Source organism: Sturnira hondurensis, unplaced genomic scaffold, assembly GCF_014824575.4.
Source record: "Sturnira hondurensis isolate 20B ecotype Veracruz unplaced genomic scaffold, ASM1482457v3 Scaffold0008196, whole genome shotgun sequence".
Classification (NCBI taxonomy): Eukaryota; Metazoa; Chordata; class Mammalia; order Chiroptera; family Phyllostomidae; genus Sturnira; species Sturnira hondurensis.
The window spans coordinates 16,765,410-16,780,426 of NW_028080827.1; the positions used below are offsets into that span (position 1 = coordinate 16,765,410).

General features: G+C 38.4%; 1 protein-coding gene across 8 annotated transcripts in view; it reads right to left on the reverse strand.

The window, feature by feature from the left end:
• Positions 1-14,514, reverse strand: part of HERC1 (HECT and RLD domain containing E3 ubiquitin protein ligase family member 1) — a 187,733-nt gene extending 173,219 nt beyond the window's left edge. For 7 of the 8 annotated variants that reach the window (XM_037054088.1, XM_037054086.1, XM_037054083.1 and 4 more), the window contains exon 1: positions 14,426-14,514. The gene's annotated coding sequence lies outside the window, so the exon portion shown is untranslated. The remainder of the gene's footprint in view (positions 1-14,425) is intronic. The other variant, XM_037054080.1, reaches the window with a different exon arrangement.
• Positions 14,515-15,017: the final 503 nt, after the last annotated feature.

A 15,017-nucleotide genomic window follows, 5' to 3' on the forward strand; every position in this document is an offset into this window, starting at 1 on the left:
GATGGAAACACAAACCATTCCTATAAACTACTCTTGGGGTGCAGGGGGAGAAACCCTAGAAAGTAAATTCTTACAAATTTATCAATTTACAGGAGATTCAGGTGACTAAATATGTTACATGGCACTACAGAGAAGCAATCTGCAAAATGGTTAACTTCACAGGGCAAATAACCTGTTTTCTTTTAACAGACAATTTTAAAGGAGGAAAAAAAAACAGAGATGTAGGAAGAGTCCAAGAGATTAAAAGTGATTTAATCAACATGCCAAACAACTGTCAAGTATTGACCTTATCTGGATCCCACCTCAAACAAACCATAAGTATTTACATATATAACAATCAGAAAAAAAATGAAACCTGATTACATACTTGATAATATTAAAAACTTGCTATAATTTTTTTGGTATGATAATGATATTATGCCTGCTTTATAAAGACTATCTTTTAGCAAGCCATATTCAAAGACTGAAAATTTACAAATTAAATATGTCTGACATTCAGTTCCAAAAAGTAGGGGGAGTCCTGGCCAAGGTGGCGCAGTTGGTTAGAGTCAGTCATTCCATAAAAACTAAGGGTCATGGGGGTTAGATTCCAGGTCAGGGCAGATGCTTGGGTTGTGGATTCTGTACCAGGTCAGGATAAGTGCAAGAGGAAACTGATCAACGTTTCTGTTCCTCTCTCTCCCCCATCTGTTCTCCCTAAAATCAACAAGCATGTCCTCAGGTGAGCATTTTTTAAAAAGTGCAGAAATTAGAGGTGGGATGGTGTTGAATATAAATACAGAGGAAACAAAACTGCCTATAATAATTTCTGAAACTCAGTGATGGATATATGGGAGCTCTTCACACTATTCTATCTAGTTTTATATTAATATAGGTTTTAAATATTTTATAATAAAAAAAGATTAATAAATACTGCTGTCTAAGAAACTGGATTACCTGCCTAGGACTGCAAATAATTTATATATTCCCATCACAGATTAATGCACAGTCAGGCATAAGTGAATGTAAATTTACCATGACCAGATTATATTTACAAGAAATCATTTGACATGAATTTCACTAATGTTCAACATGCCAAACTCTATATAATTATTTTATTTACTAGCCTGTTAATATCTAATCAATTTATAGTTTTCCATGGAAAAAATTATGTTTAAGTATGATTTAGTTTTCTTATTAAATAAAGCAATGGTCACAGAAAAAACTTGGCAGACAATTTTGCAGAGTCATGACCATCTTTCCAGTCCAGGATTTTCAACTGATATGCCACCAATGTGCCACATGAATTTTTAAACATGCAATATCTCACTATGTAGTCAGGAACACTGACCTCTTTTCCCTTAGACCATCAAATTTAAAAAATGACAACAGTCAACACAACAATAACTATCTGGTGCGAAGGCATGAAAACTATACCTATTTTTTTATCAGCAAAAAAAAATTTTTTTGGTGCACCACAGAATTTTAGTAATTACTTTACGTGTGCCAGGAGACGATAAAGGTTGAAAACTGCTGTTCTAGTCCTATGGGTCTATGGTAATTCTAAAATTTATCAGCAGCAGCCTTATTGCATAAGTATTCCAGCTCACTGAGTTCCAAACAGGACTAGTTTTATCTTGTGTATAAACACCCTTTCCTGCCTTCCTACTCTGAAGTAAATAGCCAAATGAACAGATGGCAGACCAAGAGGGCAAGAGTGGTGACAAGGAGGAATTTAAAAGAGAGCACCATGGAAAAAGAAAGTAACACAGAACAAAGATACTAAGAATGCATAAGATTCAGCAATTCCTTAGATTTCTGCAAAACAAAGTCACATTTTGTCAATCATTAACTACTTTAAATGAAATGATTCTATTTTTTGCATCTCACTTTATTCCCTTATATAAGGTATCTTTAAGAATTTTGAAAAGTCCCTCTTAATTAAACCTAGACCAATTTAAATTAACCAAAGCAATTTAAACTATCCCAAAATAAACAAAGGAACCAGGGAACACAGTAAACTTTCATAAACATTTCACTGAGGCCGTATGTTACATGAGCCTTTTCAGAATCTACCAAACTTTCTCTTTGACCTCAGAAAAGTAAAGAGCCCCACCTCTATGCTAATCTACAATAAAAACATCATCAATATTACTTCAGCCTAGCCCTGGCTGGTGTAGCTCAGTGGATTGAACGTGGGCCTGCGAACCACACAATCGCAGTTCAGTTCCCAGTCAGGGCACATGCCTAGGTTGCAGGCCAGTTCTCATCAGGGGACTCATGAGAGGCAACCATACATTGAAATTCCTCTCCTTCTCTCCTTCCCTTCCCCTCTAAAGATAAATAAATAAAATCTTAAAAAATATATTACTTCAGCCTAACTGGTAGGTTTTAATGAAAATACTAGATTAACAAAGATTACAATAGCATTTCTATTTCAATTATAATTTTAATCTAAATTATATTTCTTAAAAATGCCTAAGCTTTCCATTAAATAAACATTAAGAACATGCTAATTGTAACAAGCCATCTTTGCCCATTCACCATGCCAATTCTCTTCTGCTTCTAGATTAAGCAAATTTCCAAGCACTTATTTAAGAAATTAAGCCCGTAACAACGTATAATGCAAAAGTTCACCACTCACACTCTGGCAGTTTCACCGAGGAACAGCAAATTTCTTTATGAGTAGAATCTTCATAAAAGAGAGTCTCACAATTAGAAGTTATTCGAGGGCCCTTTCCTTAGGCAGCTACCTCTCTCCTCTGTGGAAACTTGTCAATTGGTAGAATATCTACTCTGCCTATTTCATAGAGGTGTTATAAGATCAATTGAGAAAATGTTTACCAGGTACTTTGTAAATTAAAAAGAAATATACACATGTAAGTCATTATTATTTCACAACTTGTTTGCATTTTAGACAGGTGGCAGACTAAACTTGCTTCTAAGGTCTACTAAGAAACACTTCCTATTTTAAGGCATAAAGATTCACTATAGAAAAGTCCAATCCTTATACTAATTATTGTTCTAACATCTATTCCCCCCTTTGGAAGAACAGAACTAAAAACATTATTTTAAAAGTCAAAGCAACATACAGTACCTAATATTCTATTTGTCATTATGAGTTCCTGAACACCTATACAGAATGATCATGTCCATATGACAAGGTGTCAAACTCATTTTCACCGGGGGCCACATCAGCTTCACAGTTACCTTCAAAGGGCCAAATGTAATTTTAGGTCTGTAGAAATGTAACTACTCAACAGTTAAGCAAGAGTTTGGCACTGCTGCCAGGTAGAAACAATGTGGAGGGCCAGATTTGGCCTGTGGGCCTTGTGTTTGCCACCTGGGCCATATGACATTACTTGGCTGGGATTGTTTAAAATATCTTTATTTATTTATTTATTTTCAGAGAGAGGGGAAGGGAAGGAGAAAGAGTGGGAGAGAAACATCAATGTGTGGTTGCCTTTCATGTGTTCCCCACCAGGGACCTGGCCTACAACCCAGGCATGTGCCCTGACTGGGAATCGAACGAGCAACCCTTTGCTTCACAGGCCCGTGCTCAATCCACTGAGCTACACCAGCCAGGGCTTGGCTGGGATTTTATGTCAGCTAAAACCATCAAGCTAAAACTGGCCATGCCCATGTTCAGCACCTGACAGTTTACACCAACACATTGTTCCTGAATTCTAAACCAGACTCCACCACTTACTAGTTGTGTGATCTTGGGCAAGTTACTTAATCTGTCTTATGCTTTAATTTATTTGCAAAATAAATAGGTTAAATGTAGTTAAAGCAATAGATAGTTCAACCAGATTCAAACATGGTCCAAATGAAAGTGCTTAGAATGGTGCCTGATGCAAAGTAAATGCTCAATAAGTGTTACCCATTATTATTCACTTATGTGTGCATCTGTCTACTCCACCATACCACCTTCACTAAATTACAGAAATCTCTCCATTATTCTCCAAAAACCCTTCTTTTCAAAACAGTGAGCAATTTTGAGAAAACAGAAACTAGTACCGTATTACTGACAGAATTTCAGTATATAATTATATACTTGGTTGTATAAGAAAATTCAATACAACCTTATATACAAGATACCAGCTCCCAGACACTTTTAAATTATACAAGATCTGTCCAGAGGGTATCCAGCCATGTAATGTGAAAAATAGAGACATTTATTGAAGATACAACATTCAAGAAACATTGTACATAGGACAATGATGCCTCAGTCCCCATCAAAATAGGCACCTCGGGACCTCACACAGCTCTCCCAACTGCCCCATCGTATTTTCCTAAATCTCTTGGATGGTCTGAAATCTCTTCCCTTTCAAGGGTGATTTTAGTTTAGGGAAAAGCCAGAAGTGGCGGGATGCCAAATACAGGCTGTAGAGGGGCTAAATCACCTAGGTGATTTGATTTTTGACCAAAAATCTCTGCATGAGACGTGATGTATGAGCAGGCACATTGTTGAGATGAAGCTGTCAATCACCAGTTGCACATAGCTGCAGCCTTCTGAATCATCCAAATAGTTTCCAAAGAAGAATGTTCAAGCTTAACACAAAATCTGATGCAGATTCATTGCTCTGCTTGCTCAGTCATTTTGAATGCAACAGCCACACAGTACTTATCCTCACTCAATAGCGTCTACCACCCCCACTGACTAATACAGTAATGTTGTCATCTTTCACACTGAGCATTCCAGTCCACTCTCCATGGCTGCCAGGTTACATCAGCAAAAACCGTTTTCATTGTATTAACAACGGCTGGTCTTTTTCTGGACAGCCCTCATATTAACATATAGATATCCTTCCTAGGTTGGTTGGTTTGTTTGTTTAGCTTATCAACAGCAGAAATTTATTGCTCGCAGTTCTGAAGGCTGGAAGTCTGAGATCAGGGTGCCAGCATGGTCAGGTGAGGGCCCTCTTCCAGTTGCAGACTTGTCTGTTTATCCTCTCATGGCAGAAGAGTCTAGGGAGCTCTGCAGAGCCTCTCTTACCCTCATGTCTTAACCGCTTCCCAAGAGTCCCACTTAATCACCATTATCTTTGAGGATCAGTATTTTGACATATGAATTTGGGGGATCTGTCTAGTTTTAGATTAAGTTATACTATATTTCTAATTAGGACAGCAAAGCTGCTTATTTGAATTGTATCATACAAAGTTGCCATGACAAACAGTTTTATGGTATAGTGACTAACACAAAAGGTCTTAAAATATAGCAAAATTTAAAAGGGCTCATATATTGCTACTATATTAAGTTTTTTTTAAAGCTTGGAAAACAACGTATTTCCCCCAAAATCAAAATCAACAGAGACTTTAAATCAAGAGTTTAGAGTGAGGAAAATATTTCTCTTCCCAGTGCAAAAGAAAATATTACCATTATAATTAGACAACCAAAGAGCATGTTAAATACTGCAAACGCACAAGAGCTGAACTCCCAGTTTATTTTTTACATATCACTTAGCACATCCTATACACAATTATGTGTTCTGGATAACATCATACATTTTAAAACTTAACATTTCATAGGTGAGTACCCAATGTACAAAATTCACAGCGGTGTTTAATTGACTTAATAACTGTCCTTTGGCTTAAAACCTTAAAAAGGTAGAATTGCTTAATCTAAGCTAGAGACAATTTTACTCCATAGACAACATCCTAGAGCTGCACCCCTGGCTCACTATGGGCCAGGGTTGTTCTAGGGACCAGAATGAACAATACATTTAAGGTTCCTGCTCTTATGGACTTTACAGTCTAGTGGGGAAGCCAAATGACAACCAAGAAGACAAATACGTCCTTCAATTTCGGGAAGCACAGGTGTTATAAAAAACAAAGCAAGAGAAACAAGGAGGAGGGATAATCACTGGTTTCCACAATGCCATCACTAAAGATCTCTTTATAAAGATAGACTCTGAGATCCCCTCTGAATGATGCAAAGGAGCAAGTAATGCAAAGACCTGAGTGAAGAGCACTTCAAACAAAGCAAAAACAAATATTAAGCCCTGGGAATGCACCCAGAATGATTAAAAATATAGGGAAGATCAGTGTAGCAGAAGTAGAGTGAAGAAAGAAAGGTGAACAGGTGCTACCTAACTATATATCACATAGTACTTTGTAGGCCATGCCTAGGAATTTGGCCATTTTCATTGTAAAAGGAAGTCACTGTAAAATATTAAATAGAGGAGTGGCCTATCTGACCGTTAAAAAGGTCATCCTAGCTATGAAGTACATAATAAACTGTAGGAGGTCAAGAGAAAAAGAATGAAAACCAGTTAAGAGAATATTGTAATTCTCTAAGCAGATGAGAAGACTGTTTAGACCAGAGTAATACAGTAGAGATGATGGTATGTGATCAGATTCGAAATATATTCAAGAGATAGAGCCAAGAGGATTTGCTAATAGACTAGTTAGTTATAGGGTATAAAGAAAAGGAATCACAGATGACACCCAGGCTTTTGGTCTGAGTGACCAATTAAATGGACCTGCCTTTTACTAGGAGTAGTTTCACAGGAAATGACAAGGTAGGAATCACACCTTCCATGTTGTACAAATTTAGTCTGAGATGCCTACTAAAAGAGCCAAATGAGATGTGAAATAGGCAAATGAACTATCACACTGGACCTCAGGAAAGGGGTCAAGGATGAATATATAAATGTAGGCGTCAATCAGCATATAAATAGTTTTAAAAGCCATAGAAATGGATAAATGTAGATTAGAAAAACTTTGTTTCATCCTCACACCAGCCCTATAGGGAGCAACTATTATTATTCCCATTCTACAGATCAGGAAACTGAAGCTAAGAGATTAAGACTTGACCAACATTACTCTGCTAATAAGTAGTTGGGTTAGGGGGAAAAAAGATCTGACTACAATGACCATGACCTTTCTCAACTGAGGTTCATCACTAAAAACCACAGAGTTTGAAGTGAATTCTGAAGTGAATATTTTCTCAGTTTTCCCAAGGATGGTTCATAACTAGTCCCACTCTAGATTCACTGGAGAGAAGTTAATTCTTTACAGACAATAAACATCCAAATATCCTAAATCATTAGGATTTAGTAGTACTCTCATAAAACCCCAATTGAGGAAAAAACTGTATTATACTACCATTATTCTATTATTATTCCATTACTATTTATTTCTTCTTCTTCTTCTTCTTCTACTACTACTACTACTACTACAACAAATTACTTAAAATGAGAAAGATTGGTGGGCAATATTAAGTAAACATCCTGTGATGTTTCACAGCCTTCCCTTTGTAACCAGTAAAACCAAGTATTATTCGGTGATTTTCATAGCACCAAAGCTGATTTCACGTTAACTAAGACTGCACCAAACCTCTGAGTCCATTAACAATCAGGATTCAGCATCTGTTTTCCTGAGAATATCAGTTCATCAGAAAACCACTAAGTATGTCAGTTCTTCCAATGCAAGAATCTTTATTTTTCCATTAATGTGTTCCAAACACCTGAACAGTGCCTTTTCTGGGAAAGAACTTACATCAACCTTATAAGATAGGGATGTTTTCCATGTTATCTTAGTTTATTTTACTGGTCCCAGTAAAATATGATAGGATTATCCTAATCCAGAACTTTAAACTCTAGATTTCACCTTTCTAAAATTGGCTCTATTTCTTAAGAAAATATTAAAGGTTCTAGCCCTGGCTGGTGTAGCTCAGTGGATTGAGCACGGGCCTGCGAACCAGATGATCGCGGTTCGATTCCCAGTCAGGGCACATGCTTGGGTTGCAGGCCAGTTTCCAGCAGGGGCCAGTTCCCTGCAGGGGATGCACGAGGAGCAGCCATACATTGATGTTTCTTTCCTCTCTCCTTCCCTTCCCCTCTAAAAAGATAAATAAATAAAATATTTTTTAAAAAGAAAAGAAAATATTAAAGGTTCTAGATGTGGCCATTAGTGGTCAAAAAAAAAAAAAAGCCTCAGCTCATGTGGCTCAGTGGATTGAACACAGGTGGTGAACCAAAGGGTCAATTGCTGGATTCCCAGTCAGGGCACATGCCTGAGTTGAGGGCCAGGTGCCTGATAGGGGGACGAGCGCGAGAAAACCACACATTGATGTTTCTCTCCCTCTCTTTCTCCCTCCCTTCCCCTCTGTGGAAGAATAAATAAATAAAATCTTTTTTTAATTGCCATAGCACAGTGTTAATATGTATTGTGTGTGCTGTTCAAAATAACTAGCATAAACTGTGAACCAATAATTACTATAGTTTATGGAAAAATAGCTAAAGGAAAAAATATTCTTATAATTTCAGTTCTCCTTTGTGAAATTCCACAGGTATTACTTATGAGAATGGATATTATGAATCAATGCAGCACCTCCATTAAATGCAAAAGGTTTCCAATGGATAATCTTTGCTAGACCAGAAACTGCATTTCAATCTATTTCATCTGCACATAATAACCCACATGTATCAATGTAGTATTAGGGGACAATCTATTTCATTTTCAAGCTGTAAGACCTGCCAACCACAGTCATTAAGTGCCCTTCCACAACTGGTTTGGGTTACTGAAAAGACTACGGAAATCCTGACTGGTGTGGCTCAGTGGGCTGGGCATTGTCCCACAAACCAAAAGTTCACCAGCTTGATTCCCTGTCAGGGCACATACCTGGATTGCCAGCCAGACCCCCCATTTGGGGCATGCAAGAGGCAATCAATAAATGTTTCTCTAACACACTGATGTCTCTCTCCCTTCCTTTCTCCCTCCCATATTCTGCCTCTAAAAATAAGTAAATAAAATCTTTTAAAACAAAGAGTACAGAGCAATTTTTAAAATCAGTCATCTCTGGCAAAAAAGAACAACAATAATATATTTTTGTTAGTGAGCCCATGGGAAACACAGGTGCTCCCATACATTACTGGAATGCAAATTAGTACAACACTTTGAGAGAAAAACTTGGCAATACCTAAAAAAACTACATATGCACTTAACTTTTGACCCAGCAATCCCATTGACAGGAAATCTATCTTAAAGGTACACCTCTAACAATACAAAAATACATATGCACAGGTGCTTTACTTCAGCATTGTTTATAACCGCAAAACACAGGAAACAAACTAAATGCTCTTAGGTTGAAGAACAGTTAAATAAATTAGGATACATCCACACAGCGGAATAGTATACAATTATTAAAAAAGAATGAAGAATATCAAAAAACGTTATCTCTTCAAAAGAATGAACTGATTTGAAGTGACTTCCAAGATACACTGTTAAGTGATATAAGTAAAGTTCAAAAAAATATAACATGCCACTCTCCATATAAGAAAGAGGGAATAGGAAAACAGCTTGGTAGTTCCTCAAAAAATTAAACATAGTTACTATTTGACCAGCAATTCCACTTCCAATTCTAAATACTTCCAGGTGTATACACAAGAAAACTGAAAACGTATGTCCACACATAACCTCATACATAAATGTTCATAGCAGTATCATTCATAACAGCCAAAAAATGGAAAACCACATGTCCATCAATTGATGCATGAATAAACAAAATGGAGCATATTCATGCAATGGAGTATCATTAAGCCATAAAAAAGGAATAAAGCACTGATATATGCTACGTGGATTATGCTCAAAAAATTATGCTAAGAAGTGTAAGAAGCCATGCACAAAAATCCGCATACTATACGATTTCATTTACATGAAATGTCGAGAATAGGCAATTTCAAAAGAACAGAAAGTATATTAGTAGTTACCAGGGCCTGGGAGGGGAATGGGAAGTGACTGCTAATGGATACAGGTTTTCTTGGGTGGGGGGCTGACAAAAACGTTCTTGATTAGACAGTGGTGATGGTTGCACAACTTGGTACAAAAACCACTAAAAACTAAAATAGTAAATACTAAAAATGACTAAACTGTACATGTCAAACATGTAAGTTTTATGGTATATGAATTGTATCTCAATAAAAAAATTGTATGAGGAAAAAAAGAAATATAAAAAAACATGCACAATCTGTTCATCTGTATAGAAGAAATAATGGAAGAATAAACCAGAAGCTGAAGAGACTGGTTAACTACAGGGCATGGAAAACAGATGGGGAGCAGCGGGGGCTGAGGGTAGAGATGGGAATAGGATAGCAGGAATAAGGCGTAATACTTCTTACTTTTAAGTATGTCTTTTTATGTACTAATGTTTAGTAATAGTAATGTTTCATATAACAAACTAACTATACAAATAATGGTAATCAACCAGAACCTATTTTGGGTTTCCATTGGGGGAACCCAAAATGGAAAACAAAGAAAAGAACTTAACTGCATTACAGACGAAGAACATAATCACACTAAAAGGAGTGGGGGAAAGAACTAAACTAAGTAATTTTGGAAGGCAGTATTTTGTGTCAGATTCTATAACACTAAAGACACACACACAAAAAGCTATACACAAAAATTGCATTTAAGTAGCCAATTGCATTTAAGTACCCTTTCCCGAAAGGGTATGGATTGGCAATCATAAATACTCGATGTGCATTCTAAAAGTGGATAGGTATGCTAGTGTTAGTATACTATAAATGAGAGCCAGGTTTCTCACTTCAGGAAAAAAGTTACAAATAAGAATAGAGGAAAAGCTGGAATGAACCTTGTGGTGTTGAACTGGAATAGAAGATAGCAATATGCACTCACAGTTTTTTATCATATACAGAAATAAATGTGTGTGTGCATATGCCACATGCTCACTTGCATGCATGGACGAGTTAGTATATAAACATATTATTTCCTAGCCCTGCCTTCTGCAGGCATAGGAGTAATGACACCCCAATGAGCACACCTAGCATCCAGATCTCAATTTAAATTCTATTCTCCAATAAAAGGAACCAGAGCTCCTTAGAGAAGTGGCTGATTCAAGGAAAGAGATAAAATAAGCACGGAAGAGTCTGTGGTGCCAGAATATAAAGCAGTGCTCAAAAGGGGGTAGAGGCCAATCTGGTAGAGCTCCTAGTGGCCAAACTGGTCACAGTTTGAGCAACAAAATACTACTACTTTTGAATTATAACCTGTAGAATAAATATCCAAGAGATCATACTTATGTTAATAAATAACTGATTAAATAAATAAGGGACATCTCTTTCTCACAGAAGAATTCCAATAATAAATGCAAAAGGGATGAGAGAAATACAAAATCACTGTTAGGCAAATGCCATAGTAATAACTGTTGCAGAAAAGATTTTAACTGGATGTTAAAATCAGTGGGAGCAAGTGTGAGAAACAATATATCTCAAAGTGTAAAGAATAGCAACTTGACAGTGAAGAAATACAACAGCAGCCACATTAACAAAACCATCAAGGTTAAAATATCACCAGCAGTGAGACATTTCAACACTATGTACCTTCTAATATGATACACTGAGGACACATCACTTCTGTGGTTTTCATGCAAACATGCATAACTCCCAAGCCCAAAATGAGAAAAATTCTACAAAATAACTGACCAGTACTGATCATGTCAAGGTCATGAAAGAAAGGAAAAAATGAAGAACTGACAGAGATTGGAGGAGACTAAGAAGATACAACAACTAAATGCAATATGGGACCTTAGGACAGAAAAAAAATTGCATGAGGGGCAAAACTGATAAAATTCAAATAAAATCTGTAGTTAATAGTATTATTCCAAAGCTAATTTCCTGATTTTGTCACTGTGCTACGGTTATGTAAGTCACCAACACTAGGAGATGCTGTGTGAAAGGTATACAGGAACTCCGTACTATCTTTGCAACATTTCTAAGTCTCTATTCCAACATAAACCACTGAAAATAAAATCCCTCAATCAATCATCTTATTCAACTTCCATATTTCCTTGCTCAGGGGTCTCATCTGGACTTTAAAATGGCCATTAACTTAAAGGACCCATTAAGTAACAGCAAAACAAACTAACATCATAAAAATAGGATCTGGCATCTAAAAAAGTAAATTACCTACTTTATGTTCCCTTATAAATTTTTTAGTTAAAAATATTTGCTAGTTGTTGTGACTTTACTGGCTTTGCAAACTCCTTTTTAAATGACATGACTAATTTTTTGTTTTCAACAGCATGATAATCTGCAGTATGTGAACATAATGTATTTCATTTGTAAAACCAGTTTTATTTACATTAAAATTTATCTTCAATAGATTATAGTAAGTTTGTTACTTATTATCACATAGCTGTCCAAATATAAAATTCAAGTTTTGTTTCACAGGTCAATTGGCTTTTATCCCAGCATAATGATCTCTCCATACCCCAAATCACAAAGTCATTGTAATTTTAACTTTTAAAAATCTGAATTTTAAAAAATCAGCTATTCAATGTATCCAGTCCATTTTTTTATCTCGAATATTAAGAAAAAGTCATTTAGTCATTCTTGGGGAAAAATGCTTAGGATATTTGAATTGTATTGTTATTTATTATCTGTACCTTTTACTGACCCCTCCAACCCAATAAAAAACACAGTCTTCTAAATTTCTTTAATCAAATAAGATTTTTAGGAGACATTTATGTTAATAAAGACATTAAATGATACATTTACATTTAGTTTCTCCTCCATCCACCACCTGGATGCCTATACTGGGAATGAAATACATACATGACCCACAAATGAATGGGTAAGTGTCACGTGCAAACAGCATGACTAGAAATTTAAGAAACAAAGTGTAAGAACCTTAGGGAAAGCATAATTCATAAAAGTTTAGAATTCCTAGAGGCCCTAGTAGCTACTTAATCCATTCCAATGACAACCCCAGACAGGGGTTGTTTTTAAACAACCTATTTTTAAAAGCGTTAGGATTTCCAACTTCCCTACATTCTGCCATAAAATCCTAATGTGATTTAGGGGAAATACAACAACACTATTCTTTGGCCTACGTAATACATTCTTTTCTCAAATATATAATGATACATTCTAACTCACTTCCAAGACTATATATATATATATATATACACACACACACGCACGATGTAAATGTACATATATGATATATATAAAATCAAGAATGTAACTCACATGTGGATTCATGTGCATACAAGCACCTAGGACACTCAATTTTGCTTGTATAAACAAACATGATTAGAAGCCTATATAATCAAAGGGACATATCCGCAATCACAAAAACACTAGGAAACAATGTCAAATAATGATTTTGTTCTAAAAATAATCAACGGAAATCAATTTTATAAAACCTTGAGGTAAACAAGTTTCTTTGCACTATAAATAGTTTATCTGCTTTCCACAAACACTCTTCCTTTTCAGAATCTGCCTTAGGCAGTACTGTAAAAACTCACTGGTTCTAGATCTAAGCATTTAATTTTTTAATTTGATTTTTAAGACCATTTAGCTCACAATAATTTTGGAAGAGGGCCCAATGAAAGAGATAGCGATGACTGAGTACAGCCAGTGATAATGAACAAGCCAGTTTTAATCAAGCAGGCCAAAGACGTGACTGACTCAAATAAAAACAAATCACTTTTGGAACACATATACTGGAAAAGTCCCAATCAAGGATGAGTCAAGTACTATTTGAAAAAATTGCCTGTTAGCAAAATCCACCAAAATGATAACCATGAAATACTATCACTGGAAATGTAATTATAAAGATGTGTTCCTTTGCTCCGATTTGTTGTTCCTACTCTTCTGATTATCCATATTTGCCACAGAACTACAGACATTATTTTAAAATTAAGGCACATTACCCTGTGCCTCACAGCTCTCTAGGATGGAAAACGTGTCTTTTACATAACCTCCCCAGGAGATATGGTACCACCTCCCGTCTCCCAATCAACCCGCCACCCATCACCATGTTCTCTGGGACAGCTCCTGTCACCATCATCCTCATCTCACTACAAAGACTAAACAATGCATCTCGTCTCCCCTCCTGGTAGCAGAGGCTGTACGCTGTTGTTTTATCGAGGCGGCAGATTTGGAAAAAGGTTTACTTGATGATGAGTTTCCTCCACCCAAATGCAAAGGAAAGGAGAATGCCACCTCGTCCCAACCTCAACCCTCCACCCCTCAAAAGGTGGCCGACGAGAGGGACAAAGAGGTCGAAGCTCTCCTCGGATCTGAAAAAAGAGAGGGACGGCTGTCACCCGGCTCCAGCCCTGGCCAGCCGAGGGAGGCTAGTTAGCGGATTAAAAGGTCGAGGGAAAAGGTCAGAGATGAGACCCCGGAGGACTGAGATACACGTACTGCGAGCTGCGGGAGGGGCGGGTCCCTCCGCCTTCTTCGGGAGTGCGGCTTGGCTTCTAACGTGCCTCCGTAGGCGCCCAGCCGCCAGAGGCCCCTGAGGCCAGGGGGCCTCACCGCACAGGGAGGGCTCCCTCAGGCCTTCGCCTGCAGCCCACCCAAGACCCCGCCAGTCCGGCTCGCCCGCGGCCCCCAACCGGCCCCGGCCGGCCTTTTCCTGCCGGCGGAGCGCCAAGCACAGGTGGCCAGAAAGACAGAAGAGGAGGCGTTACCATACGTAGCTCCGGAGCTGGCGAGGGTGGGGCGCGGCTCCTGTGACCCGAGCCCCGCTCGGCGGCGGCTGCGGTGGCCCCGTCCTTTATTTTTGCTGCAGCGGCGGCGACTTGTCAAAGGGAAAGACGTAAGAGGCGGCGGCGGCGGTGGCGGCGGCCGCGGCGGGCGAGTCTCGCGGGATTTTGGCGGAACTCTCGCGCAGTCCGGAACCCTCACCCCGCCCCACCCCCGGCGGAGCACGGGAGGTGTGGGGGGCTGGGGGAGGAGCGTAGGGCGAGGTTGCGGGGGAAGGGAAAAGGACGAGATGTAATTCTGAGCGGAACGGGTATGGGGCTTCTTAGCGCCGCGTAGCCCTCTTCTTTCAGTCCTTGAGGAGTGGACCGGACTCCGTCTGCGAGGCACAATAGGGACATTTCACAAAGGGCTGTTAGGAGTGGGGGGTCCAGCCAGCGCCCCAGGTTTTCCTCCTCGTAGGCGAGGAAGACTCCACCGCCCGGCCTGGTGCTGGGGACGAAAAGACGGTTTGAAAAGCTGACGGCGGGGACCCCCCTCGGCCACACCCCTTTATCTCGACGCCGCCGCCTGCTCTGC